The following is an 18,294-nucleotide window of genomic DNA, read 5'->3' on the forward strand; positions in this document are numbered from 1 at the left end:
GCCAAGATGAGGCGCAGGATTTCTCCGATTCATAGACGATAGTTACTAGCACAACACCCGTGCGTTGCTACGAGTAGACATAGGATTCAACTAATTTGATTAGAGAAACAATCATAGAGACGATTTTGTTATTATTATTAAATTCAAATTATCATTGGAAACACTTCTTTCTTATATTTCCAAACTTACTTAATTTCTATGTTGTAGAATTTTTGCAATTGGTTGTTTGCTCTGCCATGTTCTTACCTGAACTTGATACAACCAATATCTTGATACAGGGTATTTCATTCCATTCAAATAAAAATATATTTATGTGAGAACGCAATACAACATGTAAACTTCGGTCCTATGAAGGATTTTCTTCCTAGAACCATTTGTTTGACAAACAAACTAAATCTGACAATTTCACTCATAGAGTAGATAAGGAAAAAGGATAGAACTATAGATGATTTCATATGATTAAGCATGTCCAATCGTAAACTTCACATGTCCGTAGCAAGAAGGCAACAGACAAAAACTTGGCTAGGAAATATTTCTCCTATACTTCAAGCTTGAGCAAGTTCTGGAGGGGCATTCAGCAAGTCAACAAATCATTTAAGGTCTTAAAAAATATAATTACTACTAATTAGTTATTAAACATCTCCCAGAGTAGACAGTTTTAATAAAAAGACTACCAAAGTAGATGAAGGAATGAGTTTTTACTGCTATTCTTATGTAGCCTACATCACACCGGTCGACGTGCTATCTGCTAATATTCAGTCGAGTAGGAAAGCTTTGTGTGGTAATCTCACTCATCAACCAGAGATTTGTAGCAAAATATTCAGTGAGCTGCAATTGTCCGTACACATTGGTATGATGAACCAATCCTTGATACAATGAAGTGGATTAATATATAAATGTCTAGACCATGGACTCATGTACCTGAAAATCGAATCAGACTACGAATAGCACACATGGATCTGATAAGTGAAACAGCAAAAATCAATGGGCAACATCCAGCCGTCCACATCCATCAAAACGAGAAAGAAATTCAAGAGATCTGGAAAGGGAGAGGTGGTGCTGTAGGAATACATCGCTGCTGCTGGTGCTGGACAAACGCATATCGAGACCATGACAGTGACGGCTTCAGACCGGAGATTCTTAGTTCATGGCGCCCGCGTCAGCACGAGCCTCCTTCTCCTCCGCCCCTCTCCCCGCAGCCAGCGCCTCCGCCGTCCACTCCTCCACTCTTCTCAACAGAGAAGGGAGCTCGTGCCGGCGTGGCGAAGCCCAGGGCGGCACGGGGCAGGTGGCGGCGTAGTTAGAGAAATAGGAGAGAGAGAGAGAGGGCTGTGGGAGAGAGAGGACTGCGGGTGGCTTTGATGATTTCTAAGGGGCATATTGCAAAAGAGGCAAACGTACCACGGTCGCATCTAGATTTAATAGTAAAGATTATTTATGTATTAACCTTTCTCCATAAAAGGTTATCGCAAGTATGTTTCAGTTTATATGTATCTAAACACTCTCTAGTCTATAGATATATCCGAATTTAAATAAATTTTCGATTTTTTTAAACGAGGCAAAAGATTTGCCATTTTTATAGATAGAGAAGAAGTTTTAGAGTGTTACAAACCAACATGATCAAGGCAAAAGCCAAGATCCAAAGCATGAGGCCTACTCTCGCGGAATTACATTACGTGACGCTTTCATCCCGGCCAAGGCCCATAAGGATGTCTCGTTTTTTATCCTAGAGACCACCATGTCGACTGGCCATTCTTTTGCACGAAGGATATCCACCAATCTTGAACGGTTTGAGCTTCATGCGACACCTCCGGGTTGACATCAAGGAGTCCAAGCCACTCCTTCATCTTGTACCAAACTCTTTTTGTGAAACGGCAAGAGAAGGGAACATGTTGATGAGTGCATTTTTGAAGTATGTTTACCTTATGTTTTTGCATGAGCAGTGATAGGATTTTACTATTTCATACTTGTTTCTACAGGATCCCGAATTATGAAGGTATTGATGAATATATCATTTGGACCTGTCATATTGGACATAAATATGACATTTTGAAGTCATAAAAGTCATTTAAATGATTTTCCACGTACATGGGGAAAGGGCAATGCGAGAGGCAACTCCAGTAGGTTGAACGACCGCCGGTACGGGCAGAGCCCACCCGTATTGTGCGTATGTACCATGTGGTACCATCTCCGCCTCGTCAAATAGTTTTACCACGTGAAGACGGATCTGAGATCCAACAGTCACAGACACCACAACTCGCAGAAACCTCACCTCCGGAAGGGATTTAGACGGGGCACTTGCTGAAGCGCATTATCCTCACTGCTCCATGGATCATTGGAGGCCAAGGCATCACCCCCATCATCAACCGCTGCATCTCCATTACCATCACCATTCACATCTCATTTACCCTCATCTTGCTGTAATTCCAATTGCTATTGAGGATTTGCACTTGTATTTATCCATATACTCGTATTAATTTCATATGCCTATGATGATGTTGTCGACTGCTTTCATGAGTGAGTAATTTAATTTGATCTTGGGGAGATAGAGAAATCCTAGTAATATTATGATATGAAATACAAATAATTTATAACTTTGGTTCATGATTATGTGTTACATTTGTCTGTATACGCAAAAGCTCTATCCGTTACACTATCCACATGTAGAGATGCTTCTTTCGCCCACCCAGGGGTTACTTCTAATTGAATTTTCCAGTCTGGTTGCGAGGTCTATTAATAGTGTGTATGAATCACAGTTCCATCTTCTTATCTGCTTTATCTATTTCGTGTTGCAGATACTAGAATAAATAATATCTGACGCATAACACTAAATAATCCATGCCAACCCACATTACTAACTAACGGTGGATAATCATCTTTCTTAGAGGTACTAAATATAACTCCATGAATGAGCAAAATGAAGTTTGCGTTAATGATAAAGATCTCCGGGAAAACCGCTAAAAACGATTGAACATGTGGTTCCGAGTTTCGATAACTTCTTCTACTTTCATTTCCTCCGTCTTCCAAATAGCAGAGTTAATTCAAAATCCTAGGTGTTACTACTTAATTGATGCTCCCTAACTTTAACTAATTCCCCTCCTAAGATCCTCCATTTCCAACTCGCATACCTACATAGGAGGCAGAACTAGCCTGTACACTAGTACAGATTGGGCCGTCACACACGGTTAAAATAGCCTATCGCACACGATAAACCTAACCGTCTCTATGCAAAGGTAGGCGATACACCAAAAGAGCACACACGGATGTGTGCGATGGTGATGCATGTATAATGCATACATCAACTTTGTCCTTTATCATATTGAATTCTCACATATTTGATGATAATACCTCATTTACATTGATTTATGGGGATTTACCAATGATCCCCTTTATTTGGTTTATAACTCTGCAGAACATGAAATCCCTGTTTCGCGTATTTTTTACTTTCAGGGACCTATACGGAGTCAAATTGACCTGAGATTTTTGGAGCGTCACTTTTTCATAGGGAGAAGCACCATGGAGCTTTGAAGCAGACCTGGATGGGCATGAGGCCCAAAAGAGGACAGGTGGCGCGCTCAAACATGGTGGGCGCGCACCCACCCTCTTTCAGCCGTCGATCGTCCAATTGACCCGATTTTTTCACCAACCGACGTATTTTGACCTAAAAATCACTATATATATGGTCTCGAAGAGTTCTTGGGAGGAGAGCGTCGTAGAAGATAGAAACACGAAAACAGAGGCTGCAGCAGCGAAGATTGGAGGGGGAAACTCCGTCGGGATCTCCACCTTCTCCAACATCTTCATCATCATCACCATGATCAAGGGGGAGTAGTCCAGCTCTGGACTATGGGTTTGTGGCAGTAGCTTGAGATATTTCTCTCAAGTTCTTCATAGTTCTTAGTGCCATATGAGTTGTCCTACATGATTATGGCCATATTTGTAATACCTATGTGGTGGATACTTATTCTGTGATATTGTGCTATGAGATCTGATATATTATGTGCAAGATGTATTGATAGATGCATATTATGTACCCCGTTCTTAAGTGTTTGTTCTGATCCAACATCTATGCAAGAGCGTGTGTGGGGTGATGTGTGTATTAGATGGTGACATGGGTATGCCTAATGGGCATGCCGTATATATGTCCCTGGTTTATGCTTTTAGGTATCGAATGAGTTCAAGGCCCATGGATCCGAAGGTTTGAAAGCCCATGAAGATGAGGACGTGCGGCTTAAGGAAGCATAGTCAATATAGGAAACACTTGTAATAATATATGGAAAGGTCCAGTCCGGCCCAATGTACGACACGGAAAGCCTTGGCTTTGTCTCCTATATAAAGGCGAAGCTGAGGCCGAAGAGAGGATCAATTATTGTCAAACCCTAAACCACTGTATTATTTCGAGTTAGACGCCTTTGTTCGTCTGACAACCTTCGAGTTCTACTTGCCCTCACGTTCCACGAAACCCGAAGTCCACAATCTGTAGGCATTGACGAGTTAATCCCTCGTCAATTGGCACCGTCTGTGGGGAGTTGAGGTAGCAAGGTCCTGATCTCGATGGCATCGTCATCATCATCGTCGGCAGCAAGCAACGCGGTGGAAGGAGGTAAACAGATCCAATCTGATCTTGTTGATTTTGTTCCTCACCCTCCCGCCTGTTTGCCTGCATACGCCAATCTAGGAGAAGCGATGGACATGATGTTCGGGAGTTTCCGCTTCATCGCCGAAAAAGAAGGAGTGCATCGCTTTTCGGCCCCGACTTTTTCGGGACCGTCGGCGGCCAGTCCGGAGTCTTCGGGATCATCCACACCATCAAACGACTCAGGCGATGAGGAGACTTCGCCGTCGTTGCCTAATCGACAGTACCTCAGAGGAGGGATCCTCACGAGGGGGAGAAGAAATAGGGGCCATTGGGCGGAGAGCTATCGGGTCGGTAATACGCGATTTACCCAGCTTCGGAATACCTGCTCGAAGACAGGGCCTACTGCTGCTTGTCTGGAATTATATGGGCGCTTTCGCGTTGTTATAATGAGTTGTGGTTGTCTTGCCTCTAGGGCTCCCAGGATCCGGCTTATAAAGGCGCACGGATCTAGGGTTACACGGAGAGTCCTACCCGGAATACAAGATACCTAACTACGGAATATACATTGCCGTGTACGTCAAGGATCCACCTGATGGGTTCGTTGCATGGAAAACAAAAAATTTCTACCGTGAACATGAACAAAAACGAGGATCCAATCTAGGAAGAAGCAAGATCTAATCTACCAAGATCGAAGCAACGAGAAGAGCATGAGACTAACCCTCGAAGATTCCAAAGCTTACGAGATTAGATCTCGTTGTTGATGTAGTCGATCGTCCGTGCTGCAATCCGGCAGCACTTCCGTACTCGGTCGTGCGTACGGTGTTGATGAAGCCCGTCCTCTCCCCGTTCCAGCGGGCAGCGGAGATGTGGTAGATCCCCTCGGAATCCCAGCAGCACGACGGCGTGGTGGTGGTGGTGGAGGAGAAAAGTTGCAGGGCTTCGCCTAAGCCGGAGCAGACTATCGGTGGAGGGAGAGGGGAGGCCAGAGGTGCAAGGGTGAAGGAGGGCTGCGCCCCCTGCCCCCTCCCCTCTTTATATAGGGGGAGGTGCGGCCAGGGCTGCCTTGGCCCCTCCTCCAAGCCCTATGGCCGGCGGCCAAAGGAGGGAAAGGGGGGAAACTTGCCCCCCAAGTTGATCCCCCGTAGGGTTTTGGTAAACCCTAAGGGGTGGCCGGCCTGGGCCCTTGGGGCTTGGTGTGCCTAGCCCATTAGGGCAAGGCAGCACCCCCTCGGCCCATGTTGGCCCCCCTAGGTCGTGGGCCCCATGGTGGAACCCTCCGAAACCTTCTAGAACCTTCCCGGTCTTCCACCGGAAAAATCCCGAACTTTTCCGAAACCTAGAAATCAACTTCCCATATATGAATCTTATTCTCCGGACCATTCCGGATCTCCTCGTGATGTCCTGGATCCCATCCGAGACTCCGAACAAACTTCAGACTCCATCTCATATTCCGAATCTACTTATGCGACATCGAACCTTAAGCGCGTCACCCTACGGTTCGTGAACTATGCAGACATGATCGAGACTCCTCTCCGACCAATAACCAATAGCGGGATCTGGAGATCCATAATGGCTCCCACACATTCAACGATAACTTAGTGATCGATTGAACCATTCACATACGATACTGATCCCTTTGTCACGCGATACTTTACTTGTCCGAGGTTTGATCATCGGTATCTCCATACCTAGTTTGACCTCGTTACCGACAAGTACTCTTTACTCGTACCGTGGTATGTCATCTCTTGTGAACTATTCACATGCTTGCAAGCTAATTAGACGACATTCCACCGAGAGGGCCCAGAGTATATCTATCCGTCATCGGGATGGACAAATCCCACTCTTGATCCATATGCCTCAACTCATACTTTCCGAATACTAAATCCCATCTTTATAACCACCCATTTACGCAGGGGCGTTTGATGTAATCAAAGCACCCTTCCGGTGTAAGTGATTTACATGATCTCATGGTCGAAGGACTTAGGTAACTATGTATCGAAAGCTTATAGCAAGTTGAACTTAATGACTTGATCTCATGCTACGCTTATTTGGGTGTGTGTCCATTATATCATTCATCCAATGACATAACCTTGTTATTAATAACATCCAATGTTCATGATCACGAAACCATGATCATCTATTAATCAACAAGCTAGTTATACAAGAAGCTTACTAGGGACTCCTTGTTGTTTACATAACACACATGTATCAATGTTTCGGTTAATACAATTATAGCATGGTATGCAAACATTTATCATAAACACAAAGATATTATAATAACCACTTTATTATTGCCTCTTGGGCATATCTCCAACAGTCTCACACTTGCACTAGAGTCAATAATCTAGATTACATTGTAAGGTACCTAACACCCATGGCATTCTGGTGTTGGTCATGCTTTGCCCTAGGGAGAGCTTTAGTCAACGGATCTGCCACATTCAGATCTGTGTGTACTTTGCAAATCTTCACTTCACCATCTTCGATATACTCGCGAATCGAATGAAAACGCAGCTTGATATGCTTCAGCTTCTTGTGTGACCTTGGTTCTTGTGCATTGGCGATGGCACCCATGTTGTCACAATAGATGACTAATGGGTCCAATGCACTAGGAACCACAAGAAGCTCAAGAATGAACCTCTTCATCCATACCGCTTCTGATGAAGCCTCCGAAGCCGCTATGTATTCAGATTCAGTTGAAGACTTTGCCACCGTGCACTGCTTGGAACTCATCCAGCTTACTGCAGCACCATTCAATATAAACACGTACCCAGACTGAGACTTAGAGTCATCAGGATCAGTGTTCCAACTTGCATCGGTGTAACTGGTTACAACGAGCTCTTGGTCACCGCCATAACAAAGAAACATATCCTTAGTTCTTTTCAAGTACTTCAGGATATTCTTGACCGCTGTCCAGTGTTCCATTCCTGGATCACTCTGATATCTGCTGGTCAAACTAACAGCATGTGCGATATCCGGTCTAGTACACAGCATGGCATACATGATAGAGCCTACTGCCGAGGCATAGGGGATCTTGTTCATCCTCTCTCTTTCTTCTGCCGTAGCCGGACCTTGAGTTTTACTCAAGACCTTACCTGGAAACATAGGCAAGAACCCTTTCTTGCCTTCATCCATTTTAAACTTCTTTAGAATCTTGTCCAGATATGTACTTTGTGAAAGCCCTATTAGGCGTCTTGATCTATCTCTATAAATCTTGATGCCTAAAATGTACGCTGCTTCACCAAGGCCTTTCATTGAAAAACACTTATTCAAATAACCTTTAACACTGCTTAGTAGTTCTATATCATTCCCAATCAATAATATGTCATCTACATATAATATCAGGAACGTTACAGAGCTCCCACTCACTTTCTTGTAAATACAGGCCTCACCATGAGTCTGTATAAACCCGAAATCTTTGATCACCTTATCAAAGCGTCGGTTCCAACTCCGGGATGCTTGCTTCGGTCCATAAATGGAACGCTGAAGTTTGCATACCTTGTCAGCTTTTTTAGGATCGACAAAACCTTTGGGTTGTACCATATACAACTCTTCCTCAATGTCACCATTAAGGAACGCCGTTTTGACATCCATCTGCCAAATCTCATAATCGAAAAATGCAGCTATTGCTAACAAAATCCTCACAGACTTTAGCTTCGCTACAGGTGAGAAAGTCTCATCGTAGTCAACTCCTTGAATTTGTCGGAACCCCTTCGCGACAAGTCGAGCTTTATAGACAGTAATATTACCATCAGCATCTGTTTTTCTTTTGAAGATCCATTTATTCTCGACAGCCTTGTAGCTATCAGGTAAGTCTACCAAAGTCCATACTTGGTTATCATACATGGATCCCATTTCGGATTTCATGGCTTCTTGCCATTTGTTGGAATCTGGGCTCATCATTGCTTCCTCATACGTCGCAGGGTCTTCATCATTGTTATCCACAATAATGACATTTAGACAGGGATTATACCAATCAGGAGTGGTACGCTCCCTTGTCGATCTGCGAGGTTCAGTAGCTTCCTCGTTCGAAGTTTCATGATCATCATCATTTGCTTCCTCTCCTATCGGTGCAGGCTGCACAGGAACATCTTCCGGCACCGCGCTACTCTGATCTACGAGAGAAGGTTCAATAACATCGTCAAGTTCTACTTTCCTTCCAGCCACTTCTTTAGTGAGAAACTCCTTCTCAAGAAAGGATCCGTTCTTGGCAACAAAGATTTTTCCTTCGGATCTGTGATAGAAAGTGTACCCAATTGTTTCTTTAGGGTATCCTATGAAGACGCATTTTTCCGCTTTGGGTTCTAGCTTGTCAGGTTGTAACTTTTTTACATAAGCTTCGCAACCCCAAACTTTAAGGAACAATAGCTTAGGTTTCTTACCAAACCATAATTCATACGATGTCGTTTCAACGGATTTAGATGGTGCCCTATTTAAAGTGAATGCGGCTGTCTCTAATGCATAACCCCAAAAAGATAACGGCAAATCGGTAAGAGACATCATAGAATGAACCATATCTAAGAGAGTTCGATTACGACGTTCGGACACACCATTGCGCTGTGGTGTTCCCGGCGGTGTCAACTGTGAAAGTATTCCGCATTTCTTTAAATGCATGCCAAACTCATAACTTAGATATTCGCCTCCGCGATCAGAGCGCATAAACTTAATCTTCTTGTTACGTTGATTTTCTACTTCACTTTGGAATTCCTTAAACTTCTCAAAAGTTTTGGACTTATGTTTCATAAAGTAAATATACCCATATCTACTCAGATCATCCGTGAAGGTTAGAACATAACGATAACCACCGCGCGATGCTACACTCATTGGTCCGCACACATCGGTATGTATGATTTCCAATAAGTCTGTAGCTCGCTCCATTGTACCAGAGAATGGAGTCTTAGTCATTTTTCCCATTAGACATGCTTCGCATCTATCAAGTGACTCAAAGTCAAGTGATTCAAGAAGTCCATCGGAATGGAGTTTCTTCATGCGCTTCACTCCAATATGACCAAGACGACAGTGCCACATATAAGTAGAATTATCATTCAATTTAATTCGCTTAGCATCAATGTTATGAACATGTGTATCACTACTATCGAGATTTAACAAGAATAAACCATTCATCTCAGGTGCATGACCATAAAAGATATTATTCATATAAATAGAACAACCATTATTCTCTGACTTAAACGAATAACCGTCTTGCATTAAACAAGATCCAGATATAATGTGCATGCTCAACGCATGCACCAAATAACAATTATTAAGGTTTAAAACTAATCCCGAAGGTAGATGTAGAGGGAGCGTGCCGACGGCGATCACATCGACCTTGGATCCATTTCCAACGCGCATCGTCACCTCGTCCCTCGCTAGACTTCGTTTATTCCGTAGTTCCTGTTTCGAGTTACAAATGTGAGCAACCGAACCAGTATCAAATACCCAGGCACTACTACGATTACCAGTAAGATAGACATCAATAACATGTATATCAGATATACCTTTCTTCTTGATGAGGCCGCTCTTCAGATCAGCCAAGTATTTGGGGCAATTACGCTTCCAGTGCCCCTTCTCCTTGCAGTAATAGCACACAGTATCAGGCTTAGGGCCAGCCTTGGGTTTCTCAGGAGGCGCAGCAACTTTCTTGCTGCCCTTTTTGAAGTTGCCCTTGTTGTTAGGCTTGCTCTGCTTCTTGAAACTGGTGGTCTTGTTGACCATCAACACTTGGTGCTCTTTCTGTATCTCCACCTTAGCAGATTTCAGCATGGAGAAGAGTTCAGGTAACTCTTTGTTCATGTTCTGCCTGTTGTAGTTCATCACGAAGTTCTTGTAACTAGGTGGCAGTGATTGGAGTACACGATGAATACCCAGCTGGTTAGGAATCACTATCCCCAAGTCACTGAACTTCTTCGCATGCCCGGACATAGCGAGCACGTGCTCACTAACGGAGCTACCCTCTTCCATCATACAACCAAAGAAGTGTTTCGAGGCCTCATAGCTTTCCACGGCCGCATGAGTTTCAAAGATAGCTTTTAGCTCACGGACCAGCTCATAAGGGTCGTGGTGCTCAAAACGCTTTTGGAGCTCCGCTTCTAGGCTGCACAGGATGGCACACTGAACTTGGGAGTACCGAGTTACCCGAGTCTCGTAAACATTCTTTACATCCTCAGATACTACAGGTGGAGGTGGGGGACCTAGCGGTGCATCGATCACATACTGCAGGTTTCCACAAGTGAGGAAAATCCTCACATGACGGAACCAGTCTGTGAAGTTGCTACCATTGCTTTTAAGCTTTTCTTTCTCTAGGAACTGGTTAAAATTGATGGTGGGGGCCGCCATGATCTACAACATATTTGCAAAGAATTTAGACTAAGTTTATGATAATATGAGTTCAATTTTAATTCTTAAATTAACTAGGTGAACTCCCACTCAAAACAACATCCCTCGCATTGTCTTAGTGATCACACGAACCAAATCCACTACACCAAGTCCGATCTTCACGAGAAAAGATGTAGCTTCAAAGGTAAACACTCAAAGTGTTCATCATATCATTCATATGACTCATGCTCTACCTTTCGGTATCCCGTGTTCCGAGAACATGTCTGTACATGCTAGGCTCGTCAAGGCAACCTTAGTATCCGCGTGTGCAAATCTGGCTTGCACCCGTTGTATGCACATGTAGAATCTATCACACCCGATCATCACGTGATGCTTCGAAACGACAAGTCTTAGCAATGGTGCATACTAAGGATGATCACTTTATTATCTTGATATTTAGTGAGAGGGATCATCTTATAATGCTACCGTCATGATCTAAGCAAAATAAGATGCATAAAGGATTAACATCACATGCAATTCATAATGTGTGATATGATATGGCCTTTCTTCTTGTGCTTTTGATCTCCATCTCCAAAGCACGGACATGATCTCCATCATCACTAGCATGGCGTCAAGGTCAGTGGCGCCGCTTCATGGTTGTCCATCACTTATAGCTACTATAACAACTACTTGAAATAAAGCTATTACATGATGAATAGACACGCAGGTCTTTAACAAAAATTAAAGACAACCATTAGGCTCCTGCCGGTTGCCATAATACAATAATGAACATCTCATACATCAAATATAATCATCATCACATGGCCATATCACATCACCAAACCCTGCAAAAACAAGTTAGACGCCTCTAATTTGGTTTGCATATTTTACGTGGTTTAGGGTTTTCGAGTGAGATCCAATCTACCTACGAACATGAACCACAACGGTGATACTAGTGTTGTCAATAGAAAGAGTAGATTGACTCTTCACTATGGTGGGAGAGACAGACACCCGCAAAGCCACTTATGCAATACAAGTTGCATGTCAAGCGTGGAGCAAGTCTCATGAGACGCGGTCATGTAAAGTTAGCCCGGGCCACTTCATCCCACCATCCTGCAAGATGCAAAGTACACTAACTAAAAACAACAAAAGCATCAACGCCCACAAAACCATTGTGTTCTACTCGTGCAACAGATCTATGCATAGACACGGCTCTGATACCACTGATGGGTTCGTTGCATGGAAAACAAAAAATTTCTACCGTGAACATGAACAAAAACCAAGATCCAATCTAGGAAGAAGCAAGATCTAATCTACCAAGATTGAAGCAACGAGAAGAGCATGAGACTAACCCTCGAAGATTCCAAAGCTTACGAGATTAGATCTCGTTGTTGATGTAGTCGATCGTCCGTGCTGCAATCCGGCATCACTTACGTACTCGGTCGTGCGTACGGTGTCGATGAAGCCCGTCCTCTCCCCATTCCAGCGGGCAGCAGAGGTGTGGTAGATCCCCTCGGAATCCCAGCAGCACGACGACGTGGTGGTGGTGGTGGAGGAGAAAAGCTGCAGGGCTTCGCCTAAGCCGGAGCAGACTATCGGTGGAGGGAGAGGGGCGGCCAGAGGTGCAAGGGTGAAGGAGGGCTGCGCCCCCTGCCCCCTCCCCTCTTTATATAGGGGGAGGTGCGGCCAGGTCTTCCTTGGCCCCTCCTCCAAGCCCTATGGCCGGTGGCCAAAGTAGGGAAAGGGGGGAAACTTGCCCCCCAAGTTGATCCCCCCTAGGGTTTTGGTAAACCCTAAGGGGTGGCTGGCCTGGGCCCTTGTGGCTTGGTGCGCCTGGCCCATTAGGGCAAGGCAGCACCCCCTCGGCCCATGTTGGCCTCCCTAGGTCATGGGTCCCATGGTGGAACCCTTCGGAACCTTCTAGAACCTTCCCGGTCTTCCACCGGAAAAATCCCGAACTTTTCCGAAGCCTAGAAATCAACTTCCCATATATGAATCTTATTCTCCGGACCATTCCGGATCTCCTCGCGATGTCCTGGATCCCATCCGAGACTCCGAACAAACTTCGTGTTGGGATTCGTAGCATAGAAAACAAAATTTTTCCTATCGCAAGAACGAAGAACAAGCCAAGATCCAATCAAGAAGACGGTAGCAACGAGGTGAAGATCAACATACCCTTGAAGATCACAAAGCGTTAACGAGATCAGATCTCGTGGTGGATGTAGACGATCACTTGCCGCTTGCAAAAGCGCGTAGAAGATCTTCGACGGTGCCACGAACGGGCAGCACCTCCGTACTCGGTCACACGTTCGGTGTTGATGACGACGTCCTCCTCCCCGTTCCAGTGGGCAGCAGAAGTAGTAGATCCTCCTCGGAATCCTGACAGCACGACGGCGTGGTGGCGGTGGTGGTGGAGATCTCCGGCAGGGCTTCGCCTAAGCGCTGCGGGAGTAGTATGTGGAGGAGGGGTGCTAGGGTTTGGGGAGAGGGGGGGGGGGGGGGGTCTTGGGCGCCACCACTGAGGGGTGCGGCCAACTGAGGCTATGGGGTGGCCGGCCCCCTCCCCTTGTCCCTCTTTTTATAGGTGGAAACCCCCAAGAGTTGGACTACAAGTCTTCGAATAAGACCCCAACCCAAAACCTACCATAGGTGGGAAACCTACTCAAGGGGGGAGTCCTAGTCAAGGTGGGACTCCCACCCTTCCTTGAGGGGGGCTGGCCGGCCACCTAGGTGGAGTCCACCTGGGACTCCTCCCCCCTAGGGTTTGGCCGGCCATGCAAGTGGAGTCCCTCCAGGACTCCGCCTTCCATGGTGATTTCTTCTGGACTTTTCTAGAACCTTCTAGAACCTTCCATAAATGCACCGGATCATTTCCAAACATGGAAAGTGACTTCCTATATATGAATCTTATTCTCCGGACCATTCCGGAACTCCTCGTGATGTCCTGGATCCCATCCGAGACTCCGAACAAAACTTCGAACTCCATTCCATATTCCATATGTACTTAAACGACATCAAACCTTAAGTGTGTCACCCTACGGTTCGCGAACTATGCAGACATAGTCGAGACTCTTCTCCGACCAATAACCAATAGCGGGATCTGGAGATCCATAATGGCTCCCACATATTCAACGATTACTTAGTGATCGATTGAACCATTTACATACGATACCGATTCCCTTTGTCTCGCGATATTTTACTTGTCCGAGGTTTGATCATCGGTATCTCCATACCTTGTTCAACCTCGTCTCCGACAAGTACTCTTTACTCGTACCGTGGCATGTCATCTCTTATGAACCGATCATATGCTTGCAAGCTAATCAGACGACATTCCACCGAGAGGGCCCAGAGTATATCTATCCGTCATCGGGATGGACAATATCCCACTCTTGATCCATATGCCTCAACTCATACTTTCCGAATACTTAATCCCACCTTTATAACCACCCATTTATGCAGTGGAGTTTGATGTAATCAAAGTACCCTTCCGGTATAAGTGATTTACATGATCTCATGGTCGAAGGACTTAGGTAACTATGTATCGAAAGCTTATAGCAATTTGAACTTAATGACGTGATCTTATGCTACGCTTAATTGGGTGTGTCCATTATATCATTCATCTAATGACATAACCTTGTTATTAATAACATCCAATGTTCATGATCACGAAACTATGATCATCCATTAATCAACAAGCTAGTTATACAAGAGGCTTACTAGGGACTCCTTGTTGCTCACATAACACACATGTATCAATGTTTCGGTTAATACAATTATAGCATGGTATGCAAACATTTATCATAAACATAAAGATATATAATAACCACTTTATTATTGCCTCTTGGGCATATCTCCAACAGTCTCCCACTTGCACTAGAGTCAATAATCTAGATTACATGGTAAGGTACCTAACACCCATGGCATTCTGGTGTTGGTCATGCTTTGCCCTAGGGAGAGCTTTAGTCAACGGATCTGCCACATTCAGATCTGTGTGTACTTTGCAAATCTTTACTTCACCATCTTCGATGTACTCACGAATCGAATGGAAACGCAGCTTGATATGCTTTAGCTTCTTGTGTGACCTTGGTTCTTGTGCATTGGCGATGGCACCCATGTTGTCACAATAGATGACTAATGGGTCCAATGCACTAGGAACCACACCAAGCTCAATAATGAACCTCTTCATCCATACCGCTTCCGATGAAGCCTCCGAAGCCGCTATGTATTCAGATTCAGTTGAAGACTTCGCCACCGGGCACTGCTTGGAACTCATCCAGCTAACTGCAGCACCATTCAATATAAACACATACCCAGACTGAGACTTAGAGTCATCAGGATCAGTGTTCCAACTTGCATCGGTGTAACTGGTTAGAACGAGCTCTTGGTCACCGCCATAACAAAGAAACATATCCTTAGTCCTTTTCAAGTACTTCAGGATATTGTTGACCGCTGTCCAGTGTTCCATTCCTGGATCACTTTGATATTTGCTGGTCAAACTAACAGCATGTGCGATATCCGGTCTAGTACACAGCATGGCATACATGATAGAGCCTACTGCCGAGGCATAGGGGATCTGATTCATCCTCTCTCTTTCTTCTGCCGTAGCCGGACCTTGAGTTTTACTCAAGACCTTACCTGGCAACATAGGCAAGAACCCTTTCTTGCTTTCATCCATTCTAAACTTCTTTAGAATCTTGTCCAGGTATGTACTCTGCGAAAGCCCTATTAGGCGTCTTGATCTATCTCTATAAATCTTGATGCCTAAAATGTACGCTGCTTCACCAAGGTCTTTCATTGAAAAACACTTATTCAAATAACTTTTTACACTGCTTAATAGTTCTATATCATTCCCAATCAATAATATGTCATCTACATATAATATCGGGAATGCTACAGAGCTCCCACTCACTTTCTTGTAAATACAGGCCTCTCCATGACACTGTATAAACCCGAAGTCTTTGATCACCTTATCAAAGCGTCGGTTCCAACTCCGGGATGCTTGCTTCGGTCCATAAATGGAACGCTGAAGTTTGCATACCTTGTCAGCATTTTTAGGATCGACAAAACCTTTGGGTTGTACCATATACAACTCTTCCTCAATGTCACCATTAAGGAACGCCGTTTTGACATCCATCTGCCAGATCTCGTAATCGAAAAATGCAGCTATTGCTAACAAAATCCTCACAGACTTTAGCTTCGCTACAGGTGAGAAAGTCTCATCGTAGTCAACTCCTTGAATTTGTCGGAACCCCTTCGCGACAAGTCGAGCTTTATAGGCAGTAATATTACCATCAGCATCTGTTTTTCTCTTGAAGATCCATTTATTCTCGACAGCCTTGCGGCTATCAGGTAAGTCTACCAAAGTCCATACTTGGTTATCATACGTGGATCCCATTTCGGATTTCATGGCTTCATGCCATTTGTTGGAATCTGGGCTCATCATTGCTTCCTCATACGTCGCAGGGTCTTCATCATTGTTGTCCACAATCATGACATTTAGACTGGGATCATACCAATCAGGAGTGGTATGTTCCCTCGTCGATCTGCGAGGTTCAGTAGTTTTCTCGTTCGAAGTTTCATGATCATTATCATTTGCTTCCTCTGTCACCGGTGCAGGTGGCACAGGAACATCTTCCGGTACTGCGCTACTCTGATCAACGAGAGAAGGTTCAGTAACCTCGTCGAGTTCTACTTTTCTTCCAGTCACTTCTTTAGTGAGAAACTCCTTCTCAAGAAAGGATCCGTTCTTAGCAACAAAGATTTTGCCTTCGGATCTGTGATAGAAAGTATACCCAATAGTTTCTTTAGGGTATCCTATGAAGACGCATTTCTCCGCTTTGGGTTCTAGCTTGTCAGGTTGTAACTTCTTTACATAAGCTTCGCAACCCCAAACTTTAAGGAACGACAGCTTAGGTTTCTTGCCAAACCATAATTCATACGGTGTCGTTTCAACGGATTTAGATGGTGCCCTATTTAAAGTGAATGCGGCTGTCTCTAAAGCATAACCCCAAAACGATAACGGCAAATCAGTAAGAGACATCATAGATCGAACCATATCCAAGAGAGTTCGATTACGACGTTCGGACACACCATTGCGCTGTGGTGTTCCCGGCGGTGTCAACTGTGAAAGTATTCCGCATTTCTTTAAATGCATGCCAAACTCATAACTCAGATATTCACCTCCGCGATCAGAACGCAGAAACTTAATCTTCTTGTTACGTTGATTTTCTACTTCACTTTGGAATTCCTTAAACTTCTCGAAAGTTTCGGATTTATGTTTCATGAAATAGATATACCCATATCTACTCAGATCATCCGTGAAGGTTAGAACATAACGATAACCACCGCGCGATGCTACACTCATTGGTCCACATACATCGGTATGTATGATTTCCAATAAGTCTGTAGCTCGCTCCATTGTACCAGAGAATGGAGTCCTAGTCATTTTTCCCATTAGACATGCTTCGCATCTATCAAGTGACTCAAAGTCAAGTGACTCAAGAAGTCCATCAAAATGGAGTTTCTTCATGCGCTTCACTCCAATATGACCAAGACGACAGTGCCACATATAAGTAGAATTATCATTTAATTTAATTCGCTTAGCATCAATGTTATGAACATGTGTATCACTACTATCGAGATTTAACAAGAATAAACCATTCATCTCAAAGCATGACCATAAAAGATATTATTCATATAAATAGAACAACCATTATTCTCTGACTTAAATGAATAACCGTCTTGCATTAAACAAGATCCAGATATAATGTTCATGCTCAACGCAGGCACCAAATAACAATTATTTAGGTTTAAAACTAATCCTGAAGGTAGATGTAGAGGGAGCATGCCGACGGCGATCACATCGACCTTGGATCCATTTCCAACGCGCATCATCACCTCGTCCCTTGCTAGGTTTCGTTTATTCCGCAGTTCCTGTTTTGAGTTACAAATATGAGCAACCGAACCAGTATCAAATACCCAGGCACTACTACGAGAACCAGTAAGATAGACATCTATAACATGTATATCAAATATACCTTTCTTTTTCTTGACAAGGCCGCTCTTCAGATCAGCCATGTACTTGGGGCAATTCCGCTTCCAGTGCCCCTTCTCCTTGCAGTAATAGCACTCAGTATCAGGTTTAGGGCCAGCCTTAGGCTTCTCAGGAGGCGCAGCAACTTTCTTGCTACCCTTCTTGAAGTTGCCCTTCTTAGGCTTGCCCTGCTTCTTGAAACTGGTGGTCTTGTTGACCATCAACACTTGGTGCTCTTTCTGTATTTCCACCTCAGCAGATTTCAGCATGGAGAAGAGTTCAGGTAACTCCTTGTTCATGTTCTGCATGTTGTAGTTCATCACAAAGTTCTTGTAACTAGGTGGCAGTGATTGGAGTACACGATGAATAC

This window comes from Lolium perenne, chromosome 3 (assembly GCF_019359855.2).
Source record: "Lolium perenne isolate Kyuss_39 chromosome 3, Kyuss_2.0, whole genome shotgun sequence".
Classification (NCBI taxonomy): Eukaryota; Viridiplantae; Streptophyta; class Magnoliopsida; order Poales; family Poaceae; genus Lolium; species Lolium perenne.